Source organism: Zea mays, chromosome 8 (genome assembly GCF_902167145.1).
Source record: "Zea mays cultivar B73 chromosome 8, Zm-B73-REFERENCE-NAM-5.0, whole genome shotgun sequence".
Classification (NCBI taxonomy): domain Eukaryota; kingdom Viridiplantae; phylum Streptophyta; class Magnoliopsida; order Poales; family Poaceae; genus Zea; species Zea mays.
Genome location: NC_050103.1, coordinates 104943720 through 104962661, shown reverse-complemented (window position 1 = coordinate 104962661; position 18942 = coordinate 104943720).

The window sequence follows — 18942 nt, the reverse complement described above, 5'->3', positions numbered from 1 at the left end:
TGGTCGATGACGAGCTGCGAGTCACCGCGAGCGTCGAGGCGTCGGACCCCTAGCTCGATGGCGATGCGCAACCCGTTGACCAGAGCCTCGTACTCGGCCGCATTGTTGGACGCCGGGAAATGGAGGCGTAGCATGTAGCGTAGGTGCTTCCCGAGGGGCGAGATGAAGAGCAGGCCTGCGCCTGCTCCTGTCTTCATCAGCGACCCGTCGAAGAACATGGTCCAGAGTTCCGGTTGGATCGGAGCTGTTGGGAGCTGGGTGTCGACCCATTCAGCCACAAAGTTCGCCAAGACCTGGGACTTGATGGCCTTCCGAGGGGCGAACGAGATCGTCTCGCCCATGATTTCCACCGCCCACTTTGCAACTCTACCCGAGGCCTCTAGGCACTGGATGATCTCCCCCAGGGGGAAGGATGATACCACAGTTACCGGATGAGACTCGAAGTAGTGTCGCAACTTCCGTCGCGTTAGGATCACCGCGTACAGCAGCTTCTAAATTTGTGGGTAGCGGATCTTGGTCTCGGACAGTACCTCACTGATGAAGTAGACTGGCCTCTGGACGGGCAATGCATGCCCCTCTTCTCGTCTCTCAACCACAATCGCGGCACTAACCACCTGAGTGGTAGCGGCGACGTAGATCAAGAGGGCTTCTCCGGCAGCGGGGGGCACCAAGATGGGTGCGTTCGTGAGGAGCGCCTTCAGGTTCCCGAGGGCTTCCTCGGCTTCAGGGGTCCAAGTGAAGCACTCGGCCTTCCTTAAGAGGCGGTACAGAGGCATGCCTCTTTCGCCGAGGCGCGAGATGAAACGGCTCAGAGCTGCAAGGCATCCCGTGACCCTCTGTACTCCTTTCAAGTCCTTGATGGGCCCCATGCTGGTGATGGCCGCGATCTTCTCCGGGTTGGCCTCGATGCCCCGCTCGGAGACGATGAACCCCAAGAGCATGCCTCGGGGGACCCCGAAGACACACTCCTCGGGATTGAATTTTACGCCTTTCGCCTTGAGACATCGGAATGTCGCTCCAAGGTCGGAAAGGAGGTCGGAGGCCTTCCTCGTCTTGACTACGATGTCATCAACGTAGGCCTCGACCATTCGGCCAATGTGTTCACCGAACACGTGGTTCATGCACCTTTGGTATGTCGCACCCGCATTCCTCAAACCGAACGGCATGGTAACATAGCAGTACATGCCGAAAGGTGTGATGAAAGAAGTCGCGAGCTGGTCGGACTCTTTCATCCTGATTTGGTGATACCCTGAGTAGGCATCGAGGAAAGATAGGGTTTCACACCCAGCAGTGGAATCCACGATTTGATCGATGCGAGGCAGAGGGTAGGGAACTTTCGGACATGCTTTGTTTAGACCAGTGTAGTCTACACACATCCGCCATTTCCCTCCTTTCTTTCTCACAAGCACAAGGTTGGCAAGCCATTCGAGATGGAATACCTCTTTGATGAACCCTGCCGCCATTAGCTTGTGGATCTCCTCGCCTATGGCTCTGCGCTTTTCTTTGTCGAATCGACGCAGAGGCTGCTTCACGGGTCGGGCTCCAGCTCGGATATCCAGTGAGTGCTCGGCGACATCCCTCAGTATGCCGGGCATGTCCGAGGGACTCCACGCGAAAATGTCAGCGTTTGCGCGGAGGAACTCGACGAGCACTGCTTCCTATTTGGGGTCGAGCTCGGAGCCGATCCGGATCTGCTTGGAGGCGTCGTTGCTGGGGTCGAGAGAGACAGATTTAACCGTCTCCGCTGGCTCGAAGTTGCCGGTGTGGCGCTTCACGTCTGGCGCCTCCTTAGAGAGGCTCTCGAGGTCGGCGATGAGGGCCTCGGATTCGGCGAGGGCCTCGGCGTACTCCACGCACTCCACGTCGCATTCGTACGCGTGTCGGTACGTGGGGCCGACGGTGATGACCCCATTGGGGCCCGGCATCTTGAGCTTGAGGTAGGTGTAGTTGGGGACGGCCATGAACTTGGCGTAGCATGGCCTCCCCAGCACTGCGTGGTTGGTTCCTCGAAACCCGACCACTTCGAACATGAGGGTCTCCCTTCGAAAGTTGGAAGGTGTCCCAAAGCAGACGGGTAGATCGAGTTGTCCGAGGGGTTGGACGTGCTTCCCGGGGATGATCCCGTGAAAAGGCACAGCGCCTGCCCGGACCAAGGACAGATCGATCCGCAGAAGCCCGAGGGTCTCGGCGTAGATGATGTTGAGGCTGCTGCCTCCGTCCATGAGGACCTTGGTGAGCCTGACGTTGCCGATGATGGGGTCGACAATGAGCGGGTATTTTCCCGGGCTCGGATCGCGGTCGGGGTGGTCGCCCTGGTCGAAGGTGATGGGCTTGTCGGACCAGTCTAGGTAGACTGGCGCCGCCACCTTTACCGAGCAGACCTCCCGACGCTCTTGCTTGCGGTGCCGAGCCGAGGCGTTCGCCACTTGCCCACCGTAGATCATGAAGCAGTCGTGGACCTCGGGGAACTCTCCTGCCTTGTGATCCTCCTTCTTATCGTCGTCACGGGCCCTGCCACCTTCCGCAGGTGGCCCGACCTTGTGAAAGTGGCGCCGAAGCATGGCGCACTCCTCAAGGGTGTGCTTGACGGGCCCCTGATGATAGGGGCACGACTCCTTGAGCATCTTGTCGAAGAGATTGGCACCTCCGGGAGGTTTCCGAGGGTGCTTGTACTCGGCGGCGGCGACAAGGTCCGCGTCGGTGGCGTCGCGTTTCGCTTGCGACTTCTTCTTGCCCTTCTTCTTGGTGCCGCGCTGAGTTGACGCCTTGGGGACATCTTCCGGTAGGCGGTGTAGGAAACGGGTGACGCCTAAGAGGGGGGGGGGGTGAATTAGGACTTCTAAAACTTTCGCTAAACTAGGCCACAATTAAATCCCTAGAGCAAAACCTATGCAAATAGTCAAACTAGAATGTGCAAACTAGGTTTTGTCTAAGTGTTGCTATCTCTACCGCAAAGGCTAAGTTTCAATCTACACTAGATATGTATGAATACAAGATTGAAACTTAAATGCTTAATATAAATGCGGAAACTTAAAGAGCAAAGTAGAGAAGCAAACTCTCGTGGATGACGCCGGTATTTTTACCGAGGTATCCGAAACCGTGCAAGGTCCCGACTAATCCTCGTTGGTGCCCCTACGCGAAGGGAAGCCCACGCGAGGGCCAAGCACCTCGGTCGAGTAACTCCGTAGAGAGCCGCGGGCCTTCTCCACACGCAAGTGGTGCTCCGCTTCCGGCTCCTCTCGGACGCTCCCCGCCGTCTCCACTATCGAGCTTCCGGCCGAAACGCCGCGGGCCTCGTTCCCTCTGGTACACGGTGGCGGCCGTGACACAAACGCGGTTGTCACGGTCTCACAAGACTCTCGCCCCACTCGGTACAATTACAATGGCTCACGCAAGAGCCGAGGGGTTGTGAGGTTTATCTAAACTCACTCAACAATCTAGGGTTCACCTAGAGCAAGCGCTAAAGCGGTCTAACTAACCTAAGCACTTCGCAAAGCACCTACGCTAATCACCGAGTGATTCTATTAAGCACTTGGGTGTTTGAGCACTTAGAAATGTCTACAATATGCCTTGGTATGTTGCTTGGGCTCCCACACCTCCAAATGGCCGGTTGGGTGAAGTATATATAGGCCCCAACTCAAATATAGCCGTTGGAAAGCAGTTCTGCAGCTTTCTGCGGCGCACCGGACAGGTGCACCGGACTGTCCGGTGGTGCACCGGACATCCCACGTGTACTAGCCGTTAAAAGTAGCCGTTTGAGCTTCCGAAGATGGCGCACCGGACATGGCGCACCGGACGGTCCGGTGTGCACCGGACATCCCATGTCCGCTTGTCGTATTTTGGCCGTAACTTTTAGCTCCGAACTCCGATTTCGATGATCTTGTACTTTTTGGAAAGCTTATGAAATTCTCTACATCCCAGAGTTGAAGCCATACCAGTTTGAGCAAATTTGGCACACCGGACAGTCCGGTGTGCACCGGACATCCCATATGCTGCTCTTGTTTTTTCAGCAATTCCGACTTCGTATTGTGGCCATAACTTTTAGCTCCGAACTCCGATTTTGATGATCTTGGACTTTTTGGAAAGCTTATAAAATTATCTACATCTCAGAGTTGAAGCCATGTCAGTTTGAGTAGATTTGATTTTGTGAAACACTTCCAATTCAGTCAGCCCTTCCTCTCAACTTTGTCAAGTTCACTTTTGTTTTGCATCTTTGTATCTCACTTCTACTTCTTGATGTGTTGGACTCTTAGCATATATAAATTGTCTTCAATATGACTTTGTAATGTCTTATATGGGTATTATAATGTCTTCTTTGAGGTGTTGCATCCTCAGAGCCTCAGTCCAATCCACTTTGCATCCTGTGGACTACAACACACAAACACTTGGAAAATACATTAGATCACAGGTTGTGTTAATCATCAAACACCAAAATCTATTAAGCCAAATGGCCCGGGGTCCATTTTCCTTACAATCTCCCCCTTTTTGGTGATTGATGACAACACAACCAAAGCAAGCAAATATTACAAACATTTGAATATAAATATACAATCTACTTGCTAGGATGCATGTTTGTCCCCGTATTATGGACTTAAGCCTCCCCCTAACTCCATAATTCACTTACTTCCTATTTTAGACCAAAATGCAAAAACCACTTGAAAGATCAAAATTTTAATTTGGTGGTGTTTGGTGTTTGATAACATTTTCATTACTTTGGTCCCTACAACTTCTCCCCCTTTGGCATCAACCACCGAAAAGGAAGACATTAAAAGCATATAGGAAGCAAATAAGAGCTTGTCCTCAAAAGATTAGTCCCCCTAAATGAGTATTCTCCTTTAGAAAGAGTTTTTCTCCCCCTTTAGAGATGAAGAAAAGCTCCCCCTGATAGAGATCTTAGGAAAAAGCATGTGAAAATTAGAGGTGCAAGACATGATTTGAAAAGACTAACTTCCCTTATGCATAGGTAACAGAATATGAGTTAACCACTTATGCATTTTTAGCAACATGGAAGTATATGATATGAAATATAGTCTAATCAAATATTGGAGAAGACATGTAAATGATACTAGATGTAGTCTCAAAAGATACCGATTGAAATTCAATGGCGAGCTTGAGAGACATGAGAGTTCTTGGAGATTTTGCAGTGGAAGATTGTTGTCTTTCTCCGGGGACCTCATTTTCCTTACAATGAGACTATCACATGAAATAGACTTGAAAAGGTGTTAGTCTCAAAGTATTAGATTATAGAGTAACCTCCCCCTGAAGATGTGCATACAAGTTTTGAATACTTGTTGGAGACATGCACTTTGATTTGATATCAAGAGGGGCAAATTATCTATAATCCAAACTTTGGCACATATAAGTTAAATGATACAACTTGTAGAAATCAAAATTTTCAATTGATGCATCATTTACTATGGAGTGATATAGAAGCTATGTGTCGTGCTTAAATAAATATTTTAAGCCATGTAGGTTTGCTTAAGTGTATGAATTTAAAACAAGCAATCCTACCATATGATTCACCTAGTATGCATAATTTTAAACAAAGGTAAATAACAAATGTAATACTAGGCAAGAAAGGTAAACTAGATACAAGATAAATAGATACGCATATCTAAAAACAAGAGATACAATAAATCTAGTTACCTTAGTCATGGGTGGGAAATTTGGGTCCAAAATTTTCACTAACCCACTTGGCAATAAACTTGATCCAATATGATGTATCCCATGATATACATCCAAACTTTGCCAAGTCTCCAAATTTCCCGCAGACCTTTGGTCCACTCACTTCCCTTTTGGGATCCAAACCTTCTTGGTGCTTTTCATGGTTGAAATTATTTCCTTTGGCACCCAGATGCGTTTGGCCCCCTTTCCTTTGTTGCCTTGCTTGTTGGCCTTGATTGCTATCACCTTTCCATTCTTTTTCTTCTTGATCAAATATGGTGTAGCATCCTTTTTGTTCACCTTTTTGATGTAGGTGCTGGAGATTTTGCTTGATAGCTTTTGCTTGAGCTTTTGCCTTTGATTATCCCTGGTCATCACTTTGCATTGGAAAGACTTGTGGCCTTCCATGTGGCATAGCCTACAAATCACGGTTTCTCCCTCTACAGGCTTGTTCACTCCCGCAGTGGTGTTATCCTGTGGAGGTCGGATTTGTTTGGCTTTGCCTTTCTTGTCATCCAAAGCCTTTCCAAGGCGAGCCACTTCTTGCTTTAATTGTTCATTTTCCTTTGCAACCTCATCCGAACATTTCTCTACAACAATATTCTCAACAACGACTTGGTTGCAGGAGTTAGAATCATCAATTAAATCAAAGCAGGAAGTAGAAGCATCTTTCTTAATTATTTCAGGTATTTCAACTAAAGATGCTGCTGGGGTGCTACCAATGTTTTCTAGCTTAGTAGTTAGCTCATTATTGTGTATGCTAAGAATTTCCATTTTCTCTAGCAAATTTTCAATAGCTTCTTGGGAGCTAGCTAACTTAGCCTTAAGTTTTTCATTCTTTTTAATAAGGCTATCATCGGTAGCAGTGGATGGAGCACTAGATTCTAATAGCTCAATTTTAGTTGACAGCTCACTATTTAAGTTTGCAAAAGTTTCAAATTTTTCTAGCAAACCTTTATAATCATTTTGGGAGCTAATCAACTTATTTTTCAAAGTTTTAAGTTGAGCTTTTTGCTTAGTGCAAACATCTTGGAAAAATTCTACGGCTTCCGCAAGCTCATCTACAGAGGGCTTTCCCTCACCTTCATCATCACTACTACTTTCATCACTAGAGGATGGAATGCTTTTGTTACCTCTTGCCATAAGGCATTTGTGTGATGACCGTGATGAGCGTGATGAGGACCGGTGGCTACGCGTCCTTGGAGGTTCATCTTCACTTGAAGAATCATCCCAAGTTCTAACACTTGTTAGCGCCTTGCCTTTGCTCCTCTCCTTTTTGGGTTTGGCCATATTTGGACAGTTGTCCCTGAAGTGGCCCTTCTCCCCACATGCGAAGCATCCTCTCTTCCTTTGCTTTTTCCTGTCAATGTTAAAGAGAAGATCCTCGACCTGCAGGGGCACACCCATTAGATTAATCTTGCGGATCATCCTCATTACCTTTCCGACGCGTCGGATTGTTTCTTCGTCCTCGGAGGATGATGTGCATGGCTGATTATCTTCATCATCATCCCTTTCTTCTTCTTCCTCTTCTTCGCTTGAGGAACTTGGAGTGGGAGCCTTCTTTTTGCCCTTCCTTTCATCACATGCAAAAGCATATGGTCTTGAGGATGTTGGCTCCTCTCCCCGACTCATTTTTCGCGACATCTCAAAAGCCACGATTTTCCTAATCACAATGGTCGGGGTCTTGTTGCTCAAGTCCTCCATGTTGTGAAGGATGGTGATGATGCTCCCATATCTTTGTTGTGGTAGCAGGGAGATAATCTTCCTCACAATGTCCGCATCACCTAGCTTATTAATGCCAATCGAATTGAGCTCATTGATAATTAGATTCAAACGAGAATACATGTCTCTAACAAGCTCATCATCTTTCATAGCAAAAGAATTATACTCATTTAAGACAAGGCAATGTTTTTGCTCACGGACATTGGATGTGCCGTCATGGAGCTCATGCAATTTTAGCCAAATCTCATTAGCAGTTTTTAAGGTAAATACTTGATTAAAAATATCCATGCTAAGAGATTCATACAAGCAATTTTTGGCTCTAGCATTTAAATGAATTTCTTTTTCCTCACTCGTGGTGGGTTTCTCGGGATTCTTGAGGGGTTTCATCCCGTCACGAGTGACTCTCCAAACACCTAGATCAACAGCCTCTAGGTAACAAGCCATTCTAGCACTATAATATGGGAAGTTAGTGCCGTCGAAGTGTGGTGGCCTATGGGTATCCATCCCTTCCTCCAAAAAGCGTCGGCTCTTTTAGCGGTGAAGCTAAAGCGTTTCAAATGAGCCAAACCGGGCTTTGATACCACTTGTAGGAAACGGGTGACGCCTAAGAGGGGGGGGGGGTGAATTAGGACTTCTAAAACTTTCGCTAAACTAGGCCACAATTAAATCCCTAGAGCAAAACCTATGCAAATAGTCAAACTAGAATGTGCAAACTAGGTTTTGTCTAAGTGTTGCTATCTCTACCGCAAAGGCTAAGTTTCAATCTACACTAGGTATGTATGAATACAAGATTGAAACTTAAATGCTTAATATAAATGCGGAAACTTAAAGAGCAAAGTAGAGAAGCAAACTCTCGTGGATGACGCCGGTATTTTTACCGAGGTATCCGAAACCGTGCAAGGTCCCGACTAATCCTCGTTGGTGCCCCTACGCGAAGGGAAGCCCACGCGAGGGCCAAGCACCTCGGTCGAGTAACTCCGTAGAGAGCCGCGGGCCTTCTCCACACGCAAGTGGTGCTCCGCTTCCGGCTCCTCTCGGACGCTCCCCGCCGTCTCCACTATCGAGCTTCCGGCCGAAACGCCGCGGGCCTCGTTCCCTCCGGTACACGGTGGCGGCCGTGGCACAAACGCGGTTGTCACGGTCTCGCAAGACTCTCGCCCCACTCGGTACAATTACAATGGCTCACGCAAGAGCCGAGGGGTTGTGAGGTTTATCTAAACTCACTCAACAATCTAGGGTTCACCTAGAGCAAGCGCTAAAGCGGTCTAACTAACCTAAGCACTTCGCAAAGCACCTACGCTAATCACCGAGTGATTCTATTAAGCACTTGGGTGTTTGAGCACTTAGAAATGTCTACAATATGCCTTGGTATGTTGCTTGGGCTCCCACACCTCCAAATGGCCGGTTGGGTGAAGTATATATAGGCCCCAACTCAAATATAGCCGTTGGAAAGCAGTTCTGCAGCTTTCTGCGGCGCACCGGACAGGTGCACCGGACTGTCCGGTGGTGCACCGGACATCCCACGTGTACTAGCCGTTAAAAGTAGCCGTTTGAGCTTCCGAAGATGGCGCACCGGACATGGCGCACCGGACGGTCCGGTGTGCACCGGACATCCCATGTCCGCTTGTCGTATTTTGGCCGTAACTTTTAGCTCCGAACTCCGATTTCGATTATCTTATACTTTTTGGAAAGCTTATGAAATTCTCTACATCCCAGAGTTGAAGCCATACCAGTTTGAGCAAATTTGGCACACTGGACAGTCCGGTGTGCACCGGACATCCCATATGCTGCTCTTGTTTTTTCAGCAATTCCGACTTCGTATTGTGGCCATAACTTTTAGCTCCGAACTCCGATTTTGATGATCTTGGACTTTTTGGAAAGCTTATAAAATTATCTACATCTCAGAGTTGAAGCCATGTCAGTTTGAGTAGATTTGATTTTGTGAAACACTTCCAATTCAGTCAGCCCTTCCTCTCAACTTTGTCAAGTTCACTTTTGTTTTGCATCTTTGTATCTCACTTCTACTTCTTGATGTGTTGGACTCTTAGCATATATAAATTGTCTTCAATATGACTTTGTAATGTCTTATATGGGTATTATAATGTCTTCTTTGAGGTGTTGCATCCTCAGAGCCTCAGTCCAATCCACTTTGCATCCTGTGGACTACAACACACAAACACTTGGAAAATACATTAGATCACAGGTTGTGTTAATCATCAAACACCAAAATCTATTAAGCCAAATGGCCCGGGGTCCATTTTCCTTACAGGCGGCCCTGGGGCTGCTTGTCCTTCCGGAAGATGGCTTCAACCGCCTTCTAGCCAGAGGCGAACTTGGTGGCGATGTCCATCAGCTCGCTCGCCCTGGTGGGGGTCTTGCGACCCAGCTTGCTCACCAGGTCGCGGTAGGTGGTGCCGGCGAGGAACGCGCCGATGACATCCGAGTCGGTGACGTTGGACAGCTCGGTGCGCTGCTTCGAGAATCACCGGATGTAGTCCCGGAGAGACTCTCCCGGCTGCTGGCGGCAGCTTCGGAGATCCCAGGAGTTCCCAGGGCGCACGTACGTGCCCTGGAAATTGCCGACGAAGGCTTGGACCAGGTCGTCCCAGTTGGAGATCTACCCCGGAGGCTGGTGCTCCAGCCAGGCTCGAGCGGTGTCGGAGAGGAACAGGGGGAGGTTGTGGATGATGAGGTTGTCATCGTCCGTTCCACCCAGGTGGCAGGCCAGCCGGTAGTCCGCGAGCCACAGTTCCGGTCTCGTCTCCCCCGAGTACTTTGTGATAGTAGTCGGGGTTCGGAACCGGGTCGGGAACGGCGCCCGTCGTATGGCCCGGCTGAAAGCCTGCGGACCGGGTGGTTCGGGCGAGCGACTCCGATCCTCCCCGCTATCGTAGCGTCCCCCACGCCTGGGGTGGTAGCCTCGGCGCACCCTCTCGTCGAGGTGGGTTCGACGGTTGCGGCGAGGGTGCTCGTTGCCGAGGTGACCCGGGGCCGCAGGCGCTGTGTTGCGCGTGCGCCCGGTGTGGACCGAGGCTTCCCGCATGAATCGGGAGGTCGCAGCGCGATGTTCCGAGGGGTACCCCTGCCTTCGGGAGGCGGAGCTTTCGGCCCGTCGGACCTCGGCATCCTCCAGGAGATTCTTGAGCTCTCCCTGGATACGCCGCCCCTCGGTGGTAGATGGCTCCAGCATCGCGCGGAGAAGTATTGCCGCTGCAGCCAGGTTCTGGCCGACCCCACTGGAAACCGGTGGCAGCCTTACCCTGACATCATCAGCGATGCGGTGCTGGATGCCCTGGGGCAGATGACACACTTTTCCGGCCGAAGGTTGGCCCGCCCATTCCTGCCCAATGTCCCGGCGGAACGGCTCAAGTGTTCCTGCTCCCTCGTCGAGCCTGGCCTGCATCTCGCGGATTTGCTCGAGCTGTGGTCATGACCCCCCGCCGGGACGGGGACCACAGCTAGCTCCCGAAGGATGTCAACGCGAGGCACAGGCCTAGGGGGATCACTGTTCTCCGGCATACCAAGATGGTTGCCTTCGCCGGGACCCCCTAGATCGACGTGGAAACATTCACGACTTGGGCCGCAGTCCTCGTCGCCGAGGCTGCGGCTACCGTCGGAACAGTCGGAAAGGCAGTAGTCGCATGCGGTCTTGAAGTCCCGCATGGCACTGGGGTTACCAAGTCCGGAGAAATCCCAACTAAAGTCGGGCTTGTCATCTTCCTCGGAACCCGGGGGCCCGTAGGTCGAGACGGCCGTCAGCCGGTCCCAGGGTGACCGCATACGATACCCCAGAGGGTTTGGACTCGCCTCTATGGGAGCGTCCACCAAAGCGAAGTCGCTTGGTGGGTCGAGGCTGAATCCAAAAGGCGCGAGATGGGAATCGGTCGGTACCTCTTGGTCGACGGGCGGTGACGAAGTCACGTCAGGGGCAGACTGCACCGTCGTCTCAGGTACGAGGGTGACGCCCAGCAAGTCCTTCGTGAGCGTGCTGGCGTCGTCCGTTTGCTTGGGGTTGGCATGTTGCGGGGAGACGGCGCTCGTCTTCATCTCAGACGCAAGGTCGATGCCCGACGTGCCCCCTGTTGGGGCGCCGTCGCCATCGACTTGCTCGACAGCCGACGAGGTGCCGCCTCCTGCTTGGCCTTGGTTGCCCCGCCTCCTCCTCCGTCGGTGGGGGAGGAGACGGGACAAGCCCGAATGATGTTCTTCCACCGCGTGGGGAAGACGTCGTCGATTCCGCCGCCGGCGGGCAGGTTTTCGGCCGCCATTGTCGCTGTCGGCGGCGGGGGAAGGAATATCATGTCGTAGATGCCGTCGAGGGACATGAACTCAAGACTCCTGAAATGGAGTACCGTCCCAGGCTGGAAAGGTTGCTGGAGACTGCCCATCTGGAGCTTGACGGGAAGCTGTTTGTCAACACACAACAGGCCCCTACCTAGCGCGCCAACTGTCGGCGTTTGGAACCCGGGGGGTCCCTGGACCGACGAGTGAATTGTCGCCGCGTGCCCCAGCCCAGATGGGTCGGCGCGAGACGGACCGCGAAGGGGGGAAGCAGCCGGAGGGAGACATGCGTAAGAGGTGAATCCCGCGGCCTTCGTGTTTGTCCCGCGCCCAGGTCGGGTGCGCTTGCAGTAGGGGGTTACAAGCGTCCACGCGGGAGGGAGCGAGCGGCTTTACGCGAGCGCCGTCCCGTCCTTCCCCGCGCGGCCAACCCTCATAAGAGGGCCCTGGACCTTCCTTTTATAGGCATAAGGAAAGGATCCAGGTGTACAATGGGGGGTGTAGCAGTGTGCTAACGTGTCTAGCGGAGGAGAGCTAGTGCCCTAAGTACATGCCATCGTGGCAGCCAGAGAGGTTTTGGCACCCAGTTCGTGTGGTGTCGTGGCCGTCGGAGGAGCGCTGGAGCCTGGCGGAAGGACAGCTATCAGGGCTGTCGAGTCCTTGCTGACGTCCTCTTGCTTCCGTAAGGGGGCTGAGAGCCACCGTCGTCATAGAGCATGCGGGGCGCCATCATTACTTGTTTACCGGAGCGAGCCAGATGGGACGCTGGTCTTGTTCCCCGTAGCCAGAGTCAGCTTGGGGTAGGGTAATGATGGCGCCTCCTGTGATGTGGTCGGTCCGAGCCCTGGGTGGGGCGAGGTGGAGGCTCCTCCGAGGTCGAGGTCAAGTCTATCTTCCAAGGCCGAGGTCGAGTCCGAGCCCGTGGGTCGGGCGAGGCGGAGACCGACGGCTGAGGTCAGGGCTGAGTCCGAGCCCTGGGGTCGGGCGAAGCGGAGTTCGTCGTCTTCCGAGACTGAGCCCGGGTCCGAGCCCTGGGGTCGGGCGAAGTGGAGTTCGTCGTCTTCCGGGGCTGAGCCTGAGTCCGAGCCCTGGTGTCGGGCGAAGCGGAGTTCGTCGTCTTCCGGGGCTGCGCCCGAGTCTAAGCCCTGGGTCGGGCGAGGCGAAGTTCGTCGTCTTCCGGGGCTGAGCCCGAGTCCAAGCCCTAGGTCGGGCGAGGCGGAGTTTGTCGTCTTCCGGGGCTGAGCCCGAGTCCGAGCCCTGGGGTCGAGCGAAGCGGAGTTCGTCGTCTTCCGGGGCTGAGCCCGAGTCCAAGCCCTGGGGTCGGGCGGAGCGGAGTTTCCTATGGCGCCTGAGGCCGGACTTGGCTGCTGTCAGCCTCACTCTGTCAAGTGGCACAACAGTCGGAGCGGCATAGGCGGCGCTGTCCTCTTGTCAGGCCAGTCAGTGGAGCGGCGAAGTGACTACGGTCACTTCGGTCTGTCGACTGAAGGGCGCGCGTCAGGATAAGGTGTCAGGCCACCTTTGCATTAAATGCTACTGCGATACGGTCGGTCGGCGTGGCGACTTGGCCAAGGTTGCTTCTTGGTGAAGACTGGGCCTCGGGCGAGCCGAAGGCGTGTCCGTTGCTGTAGGGGGTCCTCGGGCGAGATGTAAATCCTCCGGGGTGGGCTGCCCTTGCCCGAGGCTAGGCTCTGGCGAGGCGAGATCGCGTCCCTTGAATGGACCGATCCTTGACTTAATCGCACTCATCAGGCCTTTGCAGCTTTGTGCTGATGGGGGTTACCAGCTGAGATTAGGAGTCTTGAGGGTACCCCTAATTATGGTCCCCGACAATTATCTAGTAGAAAAGAATTTTCATATATCTCGAGATGTAATCTTTGAGGAAGGACAGGCTTGGGATTGGAAGCAATAAGTAAATACCGAACCTGGAAGTTCAGTGTTTGATGTGGAGTTCTATTATGTTTTCGGATAGAGAACCGTTTCTGAAGAAACAGCAACAGAAGGAGAGGGTGTTGTAATCCATGATGACACAATTCAGAATTCACCAGCCCTAGGTGAGTGGAATTCTAGCACCAGTTCACATGGAGGATATGTGTCACACATGCTAGTAGGGAGCCCTGCACATGGAGAAGTTTTAGCAACTCCACAACTAGAATGGTCAAGTAACTCTGAAGGGGTACCAACAGCATACAGAAATCTCGCTGACTTGTATGATACAACTGAAGAGATTCATGATTTCGAGTATAGTATTGTGTTTACATGCAGTAGAGGAGCCGAGGAGTGTGGAGGAAGCCTTATCAGAACAATGCTGGAGGGAGGCCATGATGACTGAAATGAACTCTATTCAGTCAAATAAGACTTGGGTGCTGTCAGTGCTACCTGCAGGCCACAAAGCTATAGGGCTTAAATGGGTGTTCAAGGTGAAGAAGGATCCTAAGGGCAACATTATGAAACATAAAGCAAGACTAGTTTCTAAAGGGTATGCATAGAGAAAGGAGGTGGATTTTGAAGAAGTGTTTGCTCCTATGGCAAGAATAGAAATAGTGAGACTGCTAATTGCTCTTGTTACTCAGAGAGGTTGGAATGTGTATCACATGGATGTGAAATCAGCATTCTTGAATGGTGAACTGATGGAGGTATATGTTCAACAACCTCCTGGATTTGCTTTTTAGGGAGACACTGGCAAGGTGCTTAGACTAAATAAAGCATTATATGGCTTGCGTCAGACTCCTAGGGCCTAGAATGACAGATTAGACAGTGAGTTGATAAAACTTGGTTTTGAGAGGAGCCCCCTTGAACATGTTGTTTAGAGGAGGAAGCATAATGATGTTTTTCTCCTAGTAGGAGTTTATGTTGATGATCTAATCATAATAGGACCAAGCAGTACACATATTGAGGCATTCAAGAAGGAGATGAAGAAGAGTTTCAACATGAGTGACTTGGGGCTACTAAGTTATTATCTAGGCATCAAAGTGACACAAAAGGAGGGGGTGATCTCACTGTGTCAGAGTTCTTATACATTGAAGATCCTAGAACAGACAGGCATGAAAGGTTGTAATTCTTGTCATGTGCCCATGGAGAATAGGTTGAAGCTGAGCAAGAATGACAAGACACCCTCAGTCGACAAAACAAAGTATAGAAGTATTACTGGGAGTCTAAGATATCTGGTAAACACTAGACTAGACATTACCTATGCGGTTGGGATAGCGAGCGGGTATATGGAGGATCCTAAAGCAAGTCATTGGACAGCAGTAAAACAAATTCTCAGGTATCTGTCAGGTACTGTGAACTATGGGTGCATTTACAGGAAGCTGAACGCATCTGTAGTAAAACTGACCGGCTACAGTGATATTGATCTGGTTGGAGATGTTGATGACAGGAAGAGCACAAGTGGTTCAGTATTCCTCATGGGAACCAATCTGGTGACCTGGGGATCTCAGAAATAGAGGGTGGTAGCTCTATCATCCTGTGAACCTGAGTATATTGTAAGTGCCAACGCTGCCTATCAAGGAATATGGCTTAGCGGGCTTCTAGGTGGACTGCTAGGCATACCAATGCCAAAGGTAAATCTCTTGGTGGATAACAAATCGAGTAAGAATCCGGTTCATCACGATAGAAGCAAACATATCCACACAAGGTACCATTTCATACGGGATTGTGTTGATAGAGGGGAGGTCGACGTTGATCATGTGAGCACAACAGAACAACTAGTAGATATCCTGACAAAGTATCTTGGGCGCGTCAGATTCTTGGAGCTACGACAAAAACTTGGTGTGATCGAAGTGCAGCGTGATTAAGAGGGTGATATGTTGATTCTAATCATGTGCATGCCACGTTCCATAATGTAATAAGACTAGCCTTTTGGGGGGAGTGTTTGCCCAAGAGACCTAAAGTCCGTTGCTATACGTGTGGGCGCGTGTGTCATGGCCCGACAGCCTTGGTGGGCACGCCGTGTGTGCGGGCGGCCCCGATGGACACGCCATGTGTCGGCGGTCTGGTTCCAACAAATGAAGCCATCGCTAACAGGCACATGATTGAAACGTTGGAGGTGCCTAGGCTTGGATCAAAGCCAGGCTCCACCACTAGATGACCTCGTGTTCTACCTCGACTCTCGCATCTAGCACCTGCTGGCGCCCACCCAGAGTTACCTGGTCGACCCGATTACCGACAAGCCATTCGTTAACGCCGCAGTGTTGAGAGCACCTAGAGGGGGGGTGAATAGGTGATCCTGTAAAAACTTGAAACTTAATGCCACAAAACTTGATTAGGAGTTAGCACAATAAAGCCAAGTGGCTAGAGAGGAGTTCTTGCAAAACACAATAACCACAAGACGATCAACATAGATAGGCACAGTGGTTTATCCCGTGGTTCGGCCAAGTCCAACACTTGCCTACTCCACGTTGTGGCGTCCCAACGGACGAGGGTTGCACTCAACCCCTCTCAAGCGATCCAAAGACCCACTTGAATACCACAGTGTTTCGCTTTGTTTCACTATATCCCGTTTGCGAGGAATCTCCACAACTTGGAGCCTCTCGCCCTTACAATTTGATGTTCACAAAGAAGCACAGAAGTAAGGATGGGATGAGAAACGCACACAAGACACAAAGTCAGAGCACAAACACGCACACAAGTCACAACTCGAGCTCACAACACAACCCGAAGAGTTCTCTACTCAAATGGTGCTCTAGTTGCTATCACAAAGAATCAAATGCGCAGAATTGGAGCCTTGGTGCTTAGGAATGCTTAGAGAATGCTTGGTGTTTTCCTCCATGTGCCTAGGGGTCCCTTTTATAGCCCCAAGGCAGCTAGGAGCCATTGAGACCATTCTAGGAAGGCAATTCTTGCCTTCTGTCGACTGGCGCACCGGACAGTCCGGTGCCCCACCAGACACTGTCCGATGCGGATTTCTTTTTTGTTTTGGCGCAGCCGACCGTTGGCGATTTGGAGCCGTTGGCGCACCGGACACTGTCCGGTGCACACCGGACACTGTCCGGTGCACACCGGACAGTCCGGTGCCCCCTTCAGACCGTTGGCCTGGCCACGCGACACGCGTGGATTGCGCGACCGACCGTTGGCTCATCGGACAGTCCGGTGCACACCGGACTGTCCGGTGAATTTTAGCCGTATGCCACCGATGAATTCCCGAGAGCGGCCTTTTCACCAGAGCCAGCCTGGCGCTCCGGACACTGTCCGGTGCACCACTGGACAGTCCGGTGCTCCCAGACTGAACTGTCTTTGGCTGAACAAAGCCATCTCTTTTCCAAATTGATTTCTCCTGTTTCCAGTACTTAGACACAATACATTAGTCCTTAAAACAAAGTACTCAGTCTTAGAAACATACCTTTATGTTGATTTTCACTTTCTCCATCATTTGGCATAGATTAACACATGACCTCTTATGTTGGCACTCAATCACCAAAATACTTAGAAATGGCCCAAGGGAACATTTCCCTTTCAATCTCCCCCTTTTTGGTGATTTATGCCAACACAACAAAAGCAATACAAAGATTTGCAACATTAATGCAAATAAGAACACAAATTTGTTTTGAATCAAATTTGGCATATTTGGATCATTCTTTGCCACCACTTGGTTTTGTTTTTGCAAATCAACCTCAATTTCCTATCTCTAAGTCAAACACACTTGTTGAGACATAAAGAGAGTTGTTCCAAGAGTTGATCAAAGATTTCAAAAAACTCCTCCTTTCCCCATAATCAACCATTCTCCCCACAAGAGGCCAACTTTTGACAAGAGAGACAATAAGAGAGTTTTGACAAACCAAAAGCTCTATTCTACTATTTTCAAAATTCTCATGTGGTAGCTGATCCATTTATTGCTTTGGCCTTAATTTCTCACCCTTTGGCATCAAGCACCAAAACGAGATCATTTTTGGCCCTAGAACCCCATTGCCTCACCAAAATCGTCAATCAAGAGTAAAAAGGCAATAAGAGCATGGAGATGAACTTGGAATAAGTTACCCTCTCATCGGAGTGCAGTGGAAGTCTTGCATGGTCCAAGTCCACCTTTTCCCTTTCAAACCTCCTTTGAGACTAAATTAAGAAAACTCAAGCACATGGTTAGTCTCAAAGGGTCAAGTTGTAGCACATCTCCCCCTAAATATGTGCATCACTCACACATGGACTTTTGAGGTCTGGGGAGTGTTTGTACAACCTGAACACCATAAATAAACAACAATATGCATAAAGGAACATGATCAAAGGCATAAAACACATGTATGCTATAAATCAATCCAAGTTCCACGAATCTAAGACATTTAGCTCACTACGTAGCCTGCAAAAGGTCTTCTCATCTAGAGGCTTGGTAAAGATATCGGCTAGTTGGTTCTCGGTGCTAACATAAAACACTTCGATATCTCCCTTTTGCTGGTGATCTCTCAAAAAGTGATGTCGGATGTCTATGTGCTTTGTGCGGCTGTGTTCAACAGGATTATCCGCCATGCGGATAGCACTCTCATTATCACATAGGAGGGGGACTTTGCTCAGATTGTAGCCAAAGTCCCTGAGGGTTTGCCTCATCCAAAGTAGTTGCGCGCAACACTGTCCTGCGGCAACATACTCGGCCTCAGCGGTGGATAGGGCAACGGAAGTTTGTTTCTTATAACTCCACGACACGAGGGACCTTCCTAAGAATTGGCACGTCCCCGATGTACTCTTCCTATCGACCTTACATCTAGCATAGTCGGAGTCTGAATATCCAATCAAGTCAAAGGTAGACCCCTTTGGATACCAGATCCCGAAGCAAGGCGTAGTGACTAAATATCTCAGAATTCGCTTAACGGCCACTAAGTGGCACTCCCTTGGATCGGATTGAAATCTAGCACACATGCATACACTAAGCATAATATCCGGTCTACTAGCATATAAGTAAAGCAAGGAACCTATCATAGACCGGTATGCTTTTTGATCAACGGACTTACCTCCTTTGTTGAGGTCGACATGTCCGTCGGTTCCCATTGGAGTCTTTGCGGGCTTGGCGTCCTTCATCCCAAACCGCTTTAGCAAGTCTTGCGTGTACTTCGTTTGAGAGATGAAGGTGCCGTCCTTGAGTTGCTTCACTTGGAACCCGAGGAAATAGTTCAACTCGCCCATCATCGACATCTCAAATTTTTGAGTCATCACCCTGCTAAACTCTTCACAAGACTTTTGGTTAGTAGAGCCAAATATTATGTCATCGACATAAATTTGGCACACGAATAAGTCACCGTCACAAGTCTTAGTGAATAAAGTTGGATCGGCTTTCCCAACCTTGAAAGAATT